This window comes from Apium graveolens, chromosome 7, assembly GCF_009905375.1.
Source record: "Apium graveolens cultivar Ventura chromosome 7, ASM990537v1, whole genome shotgun sequence".
NCBI classification, from domain to species: domain Eukaryota; kingdom Viridiplantae; phylum Streptophyta; class Magnoliopsida; order Apiales; family Apiaceae; genus Apium; species Apium graveolens.
Window position 1 is genome coordinate 27,876,486 of NC_133653.1, and position 16,359 is coordinate 27,892,844.

The 16,359-nt window shown below is 36.7% G+C and overlaps 1 non-coding gene across 1 annotated transcript; it reads left to right on the forward strand.

Annotated features, from left to right (window-relative positions):
• The first annotated feature begins 14,670 nt into the window (after positions 1-14,670).
• LOC141676168 (small nucleolar RNA R71) lies at positions 14,671-14,777 on the forward strand. The gene has a single exon (XR_012556773.1). It is a non-coding gene; the product is annotated as a small nucleolar RNA R71 (small nucleolar RNA).
• Positions 14,778-16,359: the final 1,582 nt, after the last annotated feature.

Genomic DNA, 16,359 nt, shown 5'->3' on the forward strand with positions numbered 1-16,359 from the left:
TTGGTACAAATATATGTAGATGATATCATTTTTGGTTTTACAAATGACAAACTTTGTAAGAAGTTTGCCAAAATAATGCAGTCAAGATATCAAATGAGTATGATGGGAGAACTTAACTATTTTATGGGCCTTCAAGCAGAATGAAGAAGGAACTTTTATTTATCAATCAAAGTACACCAGAAATCTGTTGAAGAAATTTGGAATACAGGATTGTTCAAGTGCATCCACTCTTATGGCCACTGCAACTAAGTTGGATAAGGATACTGGTAAATCAGTAGATATTACTGATTACAGAGGTATGATTGGCTCACTACTCTATCTAACTGCAAGTAGACCTGATGTCATGTATGCTACCTGTCTTTGTACAAGATTTCAAGCAGATCCAAGAGAACCTCACTTAACAGCTGAGAAAAGAATTTTCAAGTACCTTAAGGGTACAGCTGATCTGGGATTGTGGTATCCTAGAGAATCAGACTTTAAGCTAATAGGTTACTGAGATGCAGATTTTGCAGGATGCAAAATTGACAGGAAAAACACAAGTGGAAGCTGCCAACTTCTTGGAGGCAGATTAATTTCTTGGTTCAGCAAGAAACAGAAGTCAATTTCCACATCAAATACAGAAGCAGAATACATTGCTGCAGGAAGTTGTTGTGCACAGATTCTTTGGATGAAGAATCAGTTACTGGATTATGGGTTAGAATTTTCTAAAATCCCTATTTACTGTGATAATCAAAGTGCTATTGCTATGACAGGTAATCCAGTTCAGCACTCAATGACAAAGCACATCAGCATCAGATACCATTTCATAAGGGAACATGTGGATGAAGGTACAGTGGAATTGCATTTTGTTCCCACAGATCAACAACTAGCAGATATCTTCACAAAACCACTGTGTGAAGCTACTTTTACAAGATTGGTAAATAACTTGGAATGGTTTCAGGTTCTTTCTCTAAATCTGCTTAGTTTATGTTCTGATACATCAGATTTTATGATCAGTATTTACATATATTACTATCTTTGTGTATTTTGTGTTTAAATTGAAAATTGCTTAAGTGATGATTGTTGTCTGATGTGAATTTCTAAACTCTAATAGTGATATGAATGTTTATGTGACTATTCAATCCAATGAGGATAACTATGCTAGATGCTGACCTAGTAGTCTTTAATATACTAAAGATCCCATATTTGAAGTAATTATTTATGTGGAAATCTTTTAACACAAGCAAATTGTGATATTGAGCTTAGTTGAAGTTTACTTTGTGTATCTTATTACTAAGTCAAAAACTAGAATAGTGCTTCTTATCTATTAAGTTCTGATCAGTTCAAAGGGGTGATCTTTTGTCCATTTTCTTGATTGAGGTAGATTAGCCCTAGATGAAGAGACCTCAATGTTGTCTTGATGTGTGATTGAGTTTTGATTGCTAGAAACTCCCCCTGAGTTTGTGGATCTTTGATTTGAGATTGGGGTGCTTTCTATGGGTGATCTGCCTTGACTTCCTGCTCCTTTTGATAACCCGACGGATGGTGAATTTTGAGTACCGACAGATGAGGCAGGTTGTCTTCCGACGGATAATACAGATTGCCTTCCGACGGATGAAGCATTATGTAACTCGATGGATGTTGAGTTTTGTGCTTCATTTGTAGTAGATTTGTCTGCATTATCCTTAGACACTGTTTCTTGATCACTCTCATTATCACTTTCATCACTGACCATCTCAACATTGTCGAATTTGAGGCTCTCATGGCAATCTCCATCTTTTAGTCCTTCAATCTTTTTATCATCAAACACAACATGTATAGATTCAACAACAATGTTAGTTCTTAGATTGTAGACTCTATATGCTTTACCAACAGCATATCCAACAAAAATTCCTTCATCTGCTTTAGCATCAAACTTCCCATTTTGATCAGTTTGATTTCTTAGAATATAGCATTTACAGCCAAAGACATGAAGAAAGTTCAAAGTTGGCTTCTTGTTCTTGAACAATTGATAAGGTGTCATGCATCTTGCTTGATTAATTAGAGAGATGTTCTGAGTGTAGCATGCAGTATTTACAGCTTCAGCCCAGAAGTATGTTGGTAGTTTTAATTCTTCAAGCATTGTCCTTGCAGCTTCAATAAGAGATCTATTCTTTCTTTCCACTACTCCATTCTGTTGTGGAGTCCTTGCTGCTGAGAACTCATGCAAGATTCCATTTTCCTCACAAAATGCTCTCATGAAATAGTTCTTGAACTCAGTTCCATTATCACTCCTGATTCTTCTAACTTTGAAATCAGGATGATTGTTAACTTGCCTTATGTGATTGATGATGATTTCACTAGCTTCATCCTTGGACTTCAATAAATAGGTCCAAGAGAACTTTGAGAAATCATCTACAATTACTAGGCAAAATCTTTTCTTTGAGATTGACAATATATTGACTGGTCCAAACAAATCCATATGAAGCAGTTGTAGAGGCTCTTCAATTGCTGAATCAAGTTTCTTCCTGAATGATGCTTTAATCTGCTTCCCTTTTTGGCAGGCATCACACAGTCCATCCTTTGTAAACTCCACCATAGGAATGCCTCTAACTAGCTCTTTCTTTACAAGCTCATTCATGGTCTTGAAGTTCAAATGGGATAGCTTCTTGTGCCATAGCCAACTTTCATCTTGACTTGCTTTACTGAGAAGACAAGTTACATATTCTGCTTTAGTTGAGTTGAAGTCAGCTAGATACACATTTCCTCTTCTCACACCAGTGAGAATCACTTTGTTGTTTTGATTATTAATCATAACACAGGTTTCTTTGTTGAAGGTTACTGAGTTGCCTTTATCACAAAGCTGGCTGATACTCAACAGATTGTGTTTGAGACCATCCACTAAGGCAACCTCTTCAATGATGACATTGTCCTTTGAAATCAAGCCATATCCTACAGTATAACCTTTGATGTCATCTCCAAAAGTGATACTTGGGCCAGCTCTCTCTTCAAACTCTGTGAGCAGGGTAGAATCACCAGTCATGTATCTTGAACAACCACTATCCAAGTACCAAAGATTCCTTCTGTTTCCCTGCACACATCAAAATCAAATCAAGTTGATTTTGGTACCCAAGTTTCCTTGGGTCCTGCCTTGTTAGCTTTCTTCTTCTGTTTCTTAGGTCTTAACTCATTTGACTTAGGAATTTTAGATTCTTCCTTAGTCATTTGGGTTGGGCCTTTGAAACCACTAGATGCAACAGAATTATTATGCATGTTATGGCTAACAGGAAATGGCATGCTTGGTGCAAACATGTTATTCCAGTAAGGCATGCTAAATGGCATTTGAGGCATATTGTATGCAGCATAATATGGATTAGGTGCAAATGGCATATTAGCAAACTGTGCATTCATGTTCTGTGTAGGCATAGCATTTACAGGCATGGGAGGCATGTCATTCATGTTAGAGAATTGAGGCTGAACAGACATGGGAGTAGGCATGGCAGATTTGTAATTAACAGACAATTGATTTACACTACCACACTTGACACAGATTTTTCTAGGAGCATATTTGTCAGGTGTGTAGTTATTATGTTTGTTAATCCCTACTTTACCATTCCTATTATTTTTCCTTTTAGTCTCTGTTTTTACCTTTATCTTCTCAAGTCTGTCACTTAACTGTTTGACAGTCATGTGACCAACATTGGCCTTCTTCCCTTTCTTGGCTTGACTTGACTCTCCTGAAACAAAGTTCTTGGAAACAGACCCATACTTTTCATTTAGCTTGGTTAATTTGGCTTTGCTAATGGGTTTGCTCACAGCCGACGGATGAGGATTTTTATCATTCGACGGATAACACTTTTTGTTATCCGACGGATAGTCCTCATCATCCGTCGAGTCTACATCTGTCAGCAATCCATCAACCAAAATAGGTTCTAGTTTCTCCTTATTCTTTTTCCAGGCTTCATCACAAAAAGACTCAATTCCTTGAACCTTGGTGATTTGAGCATGAACATCTCTGGATGTTTTCCATGCTTTAATCACCTCCTGTTCACGATCGAGCTGCTTCTTTAAAATTTCTTCTTTTTTCAAGGACTCAGTTAATTCCTCCTTGGCAATTCTACACTCAATTTTTAGTTTCTCAAACTCAACAAACTGAGACTCAAGCACATTATTCCTCTCACTCAAAAGCAAGTTGTTTTCTTTGATTTTAGCATTTTCTTTAGTGAGGGACTTAAGTGTAACACGCAAATGATACAATTCTGTAGACATGTCATTTATTGCATCATTACACTCAGCTTTAGATAAATATGCAAGGTTTGTAGTGATTACCTGGTTGCTTGAGGAACTTGTCTATGTTTATCAGACTTGGCCATAAGGGCTAGATTGACATAGCTGACATCCTCATCTTCATCCAAACCATCAGCTGCCCAGTCATTCTCTTGTGTAATAAAAGCCCTTTCCTTCTGTTTGAGTAGATCAAAGTATTTTTGCTTATAATCCACAGACTCAAATCTTTTCTTACTGGAATCTGACTTTCTACACTCATTTGCAAAATGCCCTGCCAAGCCACATTTGAAACACTTGAATTTTGATTTATCCACCATGTTTCTATTTGGCTTGGCAGCTCCAAAGTTCTTCTTGAACTTGAGCTTGGAAAATCTTCTTGAAAGGAATGCTAGGTGCTCATCAATGTCCTCCATGTCATCTTGACTCAATGAATCTTTACTTTCTGCAGCTAGCCCTTTAACCTTGCTTTCACAGGCCTTTGAAGTTGATTCCACAGCTTCCATCTTCACTTCCTTCTCCTTTTCCAGTTCAGCCACTAGTGCAATGGATCCTCCTTTCTTCTTTCCTCTCTCCATTCTTTCATCCTGCTCTATCTCAAGCTCATAGGTCTTCAAAATGCCATACAGTCTCTCCAAAGTAAACTCCTTATAATCTTGTGAGTTTCTCAATGAGACTGTCATTGGTTTCCATTCCTTTGGAAGAGATCTGAGAAATTTCAGATTGGAGTCTTTAGTCTGATAGACTCTTCCATGCAATTTAAGAGCATTTAGTAGCTTTTGGAATCTACTAAAAATGTCAGTGAGTGACTCACTTTCTTCATTATGAAAATGCTCATATTGCTGAATCAGGAGCTGCATTTTATTTTCTCTTACTTGCTCAGTACCATCACAGATTATCTGTATTGTGTCCCAAACTTCCTTGGCAGTCTTGCAGTTGATGATGTTATCAAACATGTCTGCATCAACACCATTGAACAGAATGTTCATGGCCTTTTTATCTTTCCTGACTTGTTCAATATCAGGGTCAGACCATTCATGCCTTGGCTTTGGAACAGATGGTTCATTTCCTGTTGCAGCTCTCATTGGAACATGAGGGCCTCTTTCTATGCAGTCCACATAGGCCTCATCTTGAGAAAGCATATGAAGATGCATCTTTACCTTCCAATGATGGTAATTATCTTTATCAAGAAAAGGAATCTTGACTCCAACATCTTTCTTGTTCATCTTGCTGAATTGTTTTGATCTTTAAACTCTTTGTAGATTAAGAGCTTGCTCTGATACCAATTGTTAGTCCCTTAACAATATAGCAAGAATTACAGAAGGGGGGTTGAATGAAATTGTTGAACCTTTTTCTTGAAATAAAAATGTTCAACTCGATTATGGATATATTTGTTTTGATTAGCACAATGCGGAATGTAAACTTGAATGAATCAAAACATAAGTAATTAAAAACAAGAGTCTTTAAAAACTTTCTGGTGGATTTAAACAATTCCACCAGAGATATATTTAATATATCGAGAGGACTCTGTGTGCAGAAATGCTCACAGCTGCTTACACAAAATAGAACTGCTAAGAACACAGGAAATGCTAAAGATAGTGCTTACAAAGATTTCTCTGTTGTTGTTTCTTAGCTATCTCAGTTATTTTTCTATTTGCTACTCTCTTGGTTTATATATTACCAAGATTACAAAGTCAAAAGAACTGAACAAATATAAAATCTAACAGTCTTGATCTTTGCTGCTTTTCATCCTCTATTACCCAGTTAATGGGCTTCCACAGTGTGTTTGTATCCAGCTCAACGGCTGTGTGTCAGCTTTCACTGTTCAACTGATGTTTGAATTCTTGATATGATCATCCGTCGACTTTCAGATCATCCGTCGATGACATGATTGATCATCCGTCGACTGCTATGTTAAACATCCGTTGATAGTCATTTGATCATCCGTCGAAGCTTTGTTAATCATCCGTTGGTAGCTATTTTGGCACTTGACTTCATTTCACTTATACGGAATTACAAGACATTGCTTATGTACAGTTAATGAACCTATTCTGCATATCTAGTTAAAGTCAACATGACTTATATGCTACTCCAGATTCTATACAAATGTGCATACAACACTGTACTACAAACTTATTATTACATAAGCTACTCGCTCGATGGATAATTGTTTAATCATCCGTCGGGACTATAATGAGTTATCCGTCGGGACTATAATTCTTATCCGTCGAGTGCTACATTATTTCACTAAGTAAAATCTACTTAGATGTTTTGTTTAGGTAATCATCAAGTACACAACATATTCACAACAAGTTTCGAGTTTTCTATAACAGTCAACTCTATTCTCTAGAAAAGATACTTGTTCTTTTAACTTGTCTTGATTAATATGCACAAGTCTTAATTCATTGACCTCTTTCTCAAGGTCTTTGATCTGTGAACTTAACAGTTCATTATCACGACGAGCACAATCTAAGTTACCTCCTAGATGATAAACTAATTCAGCATCAATATATTTTACCTCTTTTCTTGACGATGAAGCTTTTCCATCAATAGCCATAAGAGTAAGATTCCCTTCTTCTTCATCTTCACTATCAGTATCATCCCAGCTTCTTCCCTTTGCCAGATAAGCCCTTTCAGAGTTACTCTTCTGATTTGAATCATAAGAGTTCTTCCTTACTTGCTTTGGCTTCCTACATTTTGTGGCAAAGTGTCCCAACTCATTGTAGTTATAGCATCTAATGGTGCTCCGATCAACCATCCATGTTTTGTATCCACCACTACTGGTGTTAGAGGATGAAGATCCACCTGTCTGGAATTTGTTGTAGTTGGACTTGTACTTGAACTTGGGATTCCTCTTGAATCTGACATTGGAGAATCTCTTGACAATTTAGGCCATTGACTCATCTTCCAATTGCTCCAGCTCTTCCAAGGAATAAAAATCATCACTGGATTGATTTGTAGTAGGAGGATCATATTCTGCTACTATCACATTTTCCTCAGCCTTGGAAAACTGTACCATTCTCTCCGACTGTTGAGATTGTTGTTGTTGTTGACCTTCAGCTACAAGAGCAGTAGATGTGCTGACCATTCTACCTTTCCCGTAGACTTCCTTTTGCTGAATCTGCTCCAACTCATAGGTTTTCAACACACCATAGAGTCTATCCAAAGAAATCTCACTCAGATCTCTAGCTTCTTTAATGGCAGTGATTCTATGTTCAAGATGAGTTGGCAGTGTTAAAAGAAACTTTTTGTTGACTTCCCTGATTGAATAATATTTCCCATTTATGTTCAGGTTGTTGATCAACGCATTGTACCTCTCAAACATTTCAGTAATTCCTTCTCCTCGATTTGATTTAAAATATTCATACTCAGAGGTTAGGATCTCCAACTTGTTCTCCCTAACTTCCTCTGTGCCTTCATTAATCACCTCAATAGTTTCCCACATGTGTTTAGAATTTTTACAGTTCATCACATGTCTGTTCATCAAGGGATCAAGGGAATCAATTAAAATTAACTGAAGGCTGGCATCCAAGGAGGCTTCTTCTTTTTCAGCAGGAGAAAAATCCTCAGGCTCTTTTGGATAGGTTCTAGCTTTGGTAATCATAACATCATCTACTATCACCTCTGGTTCAATAACCATTGGAGTTGTTGGACCCTTCTTTAACAAGTTCAGATATTTGGGATTTGCAACTTGTAAAAACAAGAGCATCTTCTTCTTCCACATGATATAATTTTCTTTATCAAATAGTGGAATTTTAACGGTTCCAACTTTTTGTGAAGTCATTAGGAATTTTTGAATAAATAAAAATTCAAGGAGTTGAAAAATCACAAAAGTCTAAGATCTTGATTTGTTCGTTAATCAGAAGGCTCTGATACCAATTGTTAGGTCCCAATGAGTTTGTAGAAGGGGGGTTGAATACAAACAGCACCGAATAATCGAATATATGCGGAAAAAAAAATATGAAACAAAATTCAAGTTAAATAAGAATATTATTAAACTTGAAAGGTGTTACAACAACTGTATCGATTACAAGGAATTAATCTCAAATTAATTATCACAAATTTAGAATAAATTCGACATGAACTTTTTCTATTTTTGTAATAATTAGAATCAAATGCTAAACGCGATTTGAGATTAAGTTCTAGGGATTTTAATCCGCTAGATTGTTACACAAGAACAAGACAAATATTTCTAGTGGTTTGGATTTAACGTTACAAGCTAGAAATTAGATCTTGAATTAAGCAGATGAAAAATGGAACATTTCTAAGGCGGCTGCTTTTTCTTTTCTGTGTTCTTGACTTCTGTTTTTATGATAATTTGTTGAATGGCTGCTTCTGTCTTTTTAATCAATCAACATAATGGAATGAACTGGAATGACAATCCCATAGCTGGCAAGACTTTCGGTAGGACAATGGATTGAACTAGCAAGATAATCTGATTGAACTACAATGACTTTCGGTATGACAATCAGTTGAACTAGCAAGACTATCTCCTTCCCAATAGAACTTTCGGTAGGACAATTGATATGACTTGGCATGACAATCGGTATGACAATCCTGATTGTCATGCTAGTTCATTTTCAATTGTCTTGCTGATTTAAGACTGTTTTTAATCCAATTAAACTTCTGAAAATTCTTAATATTAATTCTGAATCAATTAATGAATTAATTCAATTAATAAATAAATTAATCTTTGTAGATATAATTTATTTTCTTAATTAAATTATATGACTTAATTAATTAATAGAGAATTAATACTAATCCTGAGCAGCAACCATTCTTCTGAAAATCTTCTGAAAATCACTGAGAATTATGAATCAATTCCACCACTTCAATGTTGACACTCGATGTACTGTCTGGTTCATGAGTGACTAACTTCCGTGACGTTTCTTCATGTCTTGACTTTGATAATTGATTTTCTTCAGATTAAATCCTTGTAATTAATTGATACCCTGACGAGATCTCTGTCACTTGATTAAAATCCACAATCTTGATTTATATCACTGAGGCATGATCAATATCTTGAGCTTCTTCCAGTGAATTAACTCCTCAAGTCTGTAGATGAACCTTGTTTCTGAATCCTCTGACATATGTTACTTTGCGAGATCTCTTTGACGGTAGGTCCACTATTTACTTATTACATTCTTATTTGAGTTGAGTTAAATCCTCGAATATACAAATAGGCTATGACATATGCCTTACAAGCAGTCGTGACTCACTTACACTGAGAAGCCAATGTAAAATAGAATTTCAAAAGATGCATAAAATGAGCACAAAACAGTTGAGGGGGACTCATGCATGAACTCATTCTAAAGTAGACTTCAGAATAATGACAGATTTTGAGCAAAGTTCTTAGTTATGCCTTATTTCTAAGATGTACTGAAGTGAATCAGACTTTACTCTCTGTCCGCTATTTAGCTTAATGCACACACTTTCACTCCATATGAATGATGAAAATTACTGTGGTGATCAACGTTGTTTTAGATGAACAGTCTATGTGTCAGTTTTCATAAATTCTGAGGACAAGTTCTGATGGAAGTTCTGATAATTAAGTTCTGATGAAACCATATCAGTATTTATGTGAAGAATTACAGGAATACACATTCACTCTTCGAGTTAAGGAGCCATATTCTGATGACTTTTAAATCCTGATAATAATCAAGTTTTGATGCTTACGTGGCAGTATTTATTTACTTGATTTATTTTTGGTCATTACTTGAACGATAATATTTTTACAGAATATTGGTTAATGTGAGATAAAACAGTCATAATCATTATGGGTTAGTGGTTAGCGTGTATGTCTTGAAAACCTGCATGTGCACAGTAATAATTATCATATCCCATGCCCATTAACTCTGGCTTTAGATCTTTTACTGACTGTTATTATTACACATCAGTCTAGGGAGTGAAGGAGTCATTATTTTTACTTGTACTGTTTAACCACTTCTCGCGTCCCTTAATATTCCATTGCCTATTTAAATGACTGATCATTCATCAGTAAAACCACATCTGTTTATTTCCCTCAAACTTCTCAACCTCAACCTTCAGATCCTACAGTGCAGCCTTCATCTTCCAAACCCAAGAGGACTAAGAAAGTACCTCAGACTCAACAGAAGAGAAGGAAAATTATTCTGCGAGATGAATCAGATGTTGAGGAACAGGTTCCAATATCAGAATCTGTTGTTATAGAAGCTGAGAAGGTTTCTTCTCAGAAAGATACTGTAACTGGGAGTTCTAGGCCCCTTAAAAGGCTTAGAAAATTAAATTCTAGTGATAAAACTCCTACAGTGTCTCCACCTTTGAGGAAATTAAAGAAACAGAGAACTCAGAGGAACATAGTTGAGTCAGATTCAAAAGATGTAGTGGAAGCAGCTAAGAAAGGGGATCAGGAATCTCTGATCTCAACAGAACCAGTTGTTATTGAATTACTTCCTTCTGCACAACCAGAAACTGCACAACCAGGAACTGCTCAAGCTAAAATACCTACACCTCCTATGTCACCTATAGTTGATCCAGTACGTACTGAAGAACCAGGTATAAGTGCTGAAATTGATATTTATAACCTGATTGTGCCTGAGGTTTTGTACTTGGAAGCTCCACCAATTCAACTCACTCCACCTATAACATCAATTTTGGATGTTGATCAGAACCTGGCTGCAGATCAGAATTTAGAGGATGATGTTGAAGCCTCTATAGCCTCACATACTGCTGTTTTATCAGAGGATACTGATACTGCATGATCTACAAGTTCTGATGCTGCTAATGAAGAAACTACTGGTGAAGCTGCTGAAAATTTAGATGCTGATGCAGCTGGTCCATCAGGACATGCACCTCAACAAACTGTTTATAAAGCTGATTTAGTAAAGAAGTTTGTTACAGGGGAAGCACCAGTACCTTGGAGTGAAACTCCTAGAGGAAAGAAGTGGACTAAAGAATGGAACTCAGTTAGTTTTGTTCTTCTGAAAAGATTCTTGCTGAGCATCTTGCAAAAGCTGATGAAATGCTGATAAATGATGATTTCAAGGCACAACTGAGAGTTACTGCATTGAGTACAAGGCACCTTCAAGGTCAACACTCAATAACTCATGACAAGGTGAATAAAATTCAAGAAAACTTGATCCAGCAAGATATGAATCTGAAACTTGAAAAGAACAGATTTTTCAAGCTAGCCTTTGACAGAATTGCCTACATTGAGAAAACTCAGGAGAAGCAACAAACTCAAATTGAAGAAATTTTGAAGAATCGATCTTCTCACCAAAGTCAACTCAATGAGATCCAATCCTCAGTGGAATTGTTTGTCTCTCTTCTATTACCTGCTGATGCCAAAAAGGGAGAGAAAGTGATTAAGTCCAAATGCAAATCTATTCAGACACTGAAAGGAAAGGATGATGGAAATGATGACCAGGGAAACTCTGATAAGGGTAGAGGTCAAGGCAAAGGACTTTCGTCAAGTAAAGCTAGAATTACAAGTCAAGGAACAAGTTCTGATACTGGGAGAAGAATAAGTTCTAATACTTGTAAAAGGATAAGTTCTGGTGAATATCTAGAACTTGATGAAGAAATTTCAAAGCAGTTATTTCTTAAAGAAAATTCAGGAATGGACTTTGAGAGTCTAAAGGAAGAAGAAGTTAGACTCAAAGCAGAAGGTGTCAATAAAAAATCTGAAGCTTCTGTTGAAAATAAATTTCCAAAACCTAAGGGTATTGTGATAAAGGAAAGAACAAGTTCTGAGGCAATCAAGGCCAAATCACAAATGGAAATTGATCCAAGGTCCAAGGGCAAAGAAAAAGTTGATGAACCTGTAAAGGTTTATATGCCAGTTATTGATGAAGAAATAATTGATGAAGAAGCAGATGCTAATCTTACTCTGATGCATAAGAAGATTTTTCAAACAACCTCTGACATGGCTCATGTTGTTCAGAGTTAAGATTTAGTAAGTTCTGATATAACAGTGAAGCAAGCAACCTCTGACATAGCTCAAGTTGGCTTGATATCAGAAGATAAGAAAAAGGAAACCTCTGACATTGCTCATGTTAAACCTTCAAAGATACTCCTACCAGGATTCACTAAAGCTAAACAGGCTCAACCTTTGAAGACTGCAACAGGTGGTTTTGAAGCAAGAGTTGTTACAGGAAAGGAAGCAAGAGATGAATCTGGGTTGGGTAGTTCTGATGAAAGAAGACTACATAACACTACCAATGATCCAACTTCTTTAAGTGAATCAGGTGTTAGAGCAACTTCTGAAAGATTGAATCAACTTGAATCTGTACAAATGGTTTACCATACCTTCTTGAAAGAACATATCTTGTTATATTTTATGACAGATGGAAGGGTATACCAGATTAAGAAAAATGCTATACCACTGAAGTATTTTGAGGAACTGGAACATATTCTAGACCTACTTCAAGTGAAAGACAGATTAACAGATAGTGCTGCAGGATATTTAAAGTCTCAAATTCAAAGACAGAAGAAGCTTTATTCTGTAAAGTCTGACAGCACATACTGTCCCAAGTACAGAGATCACAAGGGTGATATTGTCGATATGAAGCCTAACTCTGCTAGGATTATAACTACTTTTCTGGGTTATAAGGCTGTGGAATTCAATCTAGAGTCTGACAAGGCATATCTGATTAGACTAGATCAGGATATAAGAAAAGCTAAGATAAATGATCTCAGAGCAGCTATTTTTCAAACTGGAGAAAATACAGCTGAATTGATAAAAGCTAAAGGAGGATGGTCAATGAACTTGAATATGCAGAGAGATGTTGGTTGAAGAACTATCTCAGGACAACTCATGATATCAAAGAGATCAGAAGAAATTGAAAGTTGAAGCCAAGTCAAAGATCTACAACTACTTAAATTCTGAAGTTTATACAGACTGAAGCGGTTATCAAAAGTTAAAGATGGTAAAGCTGAAAGGACTGTAAGTTATAGTTATCTAGTCAAATTCTCATGCATTTGTACTTAATGTTTTTGACATCATCAAATATCTGTTGAACTTGTATATTATGCTAATTTACAAGTTGGGGGAGATTGTTAGATATATTTGATAATGTCATGTGTAATATGATTTGTGTTTAGTTTTCAGATCTTACCTTACATGATAAATCAATACTTAACTGGAAATTAGCACTTATACTGAAGACATAACTTAAGATATCAGAACTTAAGGTTCAAAAGATATTTATCAGGAGAAAATATCAGGACTTAAGATGACTATCAGATAAGGCAGGCGGCTGATTGAAAGGAAAGAAGATCGAGACTAAGATAGAAAGAATTGTGCATGAAGAAGGAATTTTATGAAGAATAGAATACTTGGAAGAAAAGATAACTAGTTGATATATTTTAGGAAGCAGAATTTTATTCCATATCAATTAGGAGATTATCTTGTAACTGTGTAGTATATAAACACAGGCATAGAGTTTACACTATAAGTGTTACGATTATCGAAGTTATTATTCTTTGTAACCTTAGCAGCTCTCGTGATAATTTGTTCATCACTGAGAGAGGACAGTTCCATATTGTAACAGAGTTTATTGTGTTGAATAAAATATGTTTTATGTTACTTAAGTTCTTATATTCGATTTGATTGTGCTAAACACTGTATGCAACCCCCTTCTACAGTGTGTGTGACCTAACATTTGAGTTTGTTCACGATTCGCAACCTTTCCAGACCTTAAAGTGATTGCCTTTACCTGCTCCTTGGCTTCCCTCTTTCCTAGCACTTCAGTGTTACTAGGTAATGTACCAGGCTGACGATTTAGCAAGGCATTGGCAATTTGACCAATTTGATTTTCCAAGGTCTTGATAGAAACAGCTTGACTCTTGCACATAAGCTTTAACTCCTCTAATTCAGATTTTTCATTGGCTTGTTGTAGCTGGAGTTGCTGTCTAGGTGCATACTATGGTTGCTGAAACCCAGGGGGGTTGTATTGTTTAGCCGGGTACTACTGATAAGGTTGTTGAACCGCATTCTGAGCATTGCTCCAACTGAAATTAGGATGATTGCGGTTGTTTGGATGATAGGTGGCTGGCGCTGGTTGCTGCGATCGCTGGAAGTTGCTCACAAACTGAGCTTATTCACTAGAAATTGCACAATGATCAGTCTCAAGCGTACCAGCACAAAGCTCACAGACACTTGCGATTTGATTTACTCCATAATTAGCCAAAATGTCCACCTTCATCGTCAAAGCTTTAAGTTGGGCAGCGATAGCAGTAGCTGCGTCCAATTCTAGAATTCCTATGACCTTTCCCTCAGTCAATATTTGGGAAGGATTCTGGTACTCATTAGCAGCCATCAGTTCAATAAGTTCATAAGCTTCATCGTAGCTCTTAGCCCATAAGGCTCCTCCTGATTCTGAATCAAGCATGGGTCTAGAAGTAGCACCCAATCCATTTTAGAAGCAATTAATAATCATCCAATTAGGCATGCCATGATGTGGGCACTTCCCTAGCATCTCCTTATATCGATCCCAAGCCTCACACAGAGATTCCCCTATTTGCTGAGCAAACTGGGTAAGACCATTCCTGATTGCAGCAGTCTTTGCCATGGGGAAGAATTTAGTGAGAAACTTTTGTACAAGATCCTCCCAGGTGGTGATAGATCCTGCTGGCAGAGAGTATAACTGTATCACCCCCAAATCCGGGGTCGGGGATCTGGGTTGTCACGAGTTCCATTTCCCTTAATAACACCCAATCTTAATAAATAATCAACTACTCTGTACTGTGACCCCACAATAAACACACACACCACAAGTTATAGTCTCAGAGATGAACATCCAAAAATAATCACAAGTCATTTTATTCCACAATTATCTGCCAATACACCTTAGAAAGGTTTTCTGAATAAATTTACATTTTCTTTGCCATTATTACAATTCATAAATATACATAAATCTGGTACATCGAAAGTTGAAAGCCTAGCCTATTGGTAGCTCCTACCTCAGCTACAGTGACATCAACGCCTATAGGAAACTGCGGAACGTTTCCTATCCGCTCGCGAATCGGGAGCTTGGTCCTGTTCATCTTTTCTATCTGTTGTTGTGTGATGAAAGAAGAAAGCAAGGGTGAGCAGCAAGCCCACCAAAATAATATGTATAATGATTAACAATATATGAGCCTTCTCATAGTACTCATGAAAGTCTTGGTCAAAAGAAATGAACCAAGTTGATATCTTAATGCGATGAAGTCGCAAAATATTTAGTATATATATATACATATATACTTTTCAAAATATTGGAAGTCCTCTTCCATGCATAATACACACAGAGTTCCAGTGTATAACTGTATAAAAATATCGTTGCAAGGTGATCTCATATATCTAACCTTGTCTCAACGTTTTTCTGAAAGTCTTTGTCATGCATAAGATAATCATTTACTAGATATAAGTTTAAAAGATGAAGTTACAAGATACTCCAATATACTTATATCTTTTCCAAATACTACTTCAACTACCACCGTTCAAGTTATTATTAGTTTCAAAAGTTCATCACATAGATGAGACTACAAACCAGATTTGAATAGATTAAATCTTTAAAATATCATCAAAATAAAATGAAGTTACGAGATACTTCATTTGATGCAAACATCATTTTGAAAACTTGACCCTGCCAACACTCAACAATCGCCCAACCGTAGCCTTTCTATTGAAGTGCTCTGGGTAGTGTTGCAGAAATATCCAATTGGATGATGAACTCATTACGGGAGTTTGCCGCGCCAGGAAGACCACTTACGATGATCAGTCGTAGTAGTACAACCCCACCATTTTCTCCATGTAGAGGAGAACCTGTCGGATTTACTTGTCAACCGAACACTGGACTCCTAAGGAATGGACCAGTCTTAGCGGAACTTCCAGGCCATTTTGGGCCAATATAATAAGGCTGGGCCGGCGCCACTCGACCACTTACGCCACTCCTAGTTCAGATGAAATCCATGACTCTGAAACGTAAAGCTCGTCCCCCCTTTCCCCAAGTAGAAACTTATTGATACGGCTCCACCAAGAAGTCATATCTAGTTGGAAAGGAAAACTCACCGATATTTCCCAGGCGATGCCTATTAATGGATTAACTTGTTCCAAGAATTTTACTTCCCGAGTGTTGGGTAAGTAATCAAAATTCT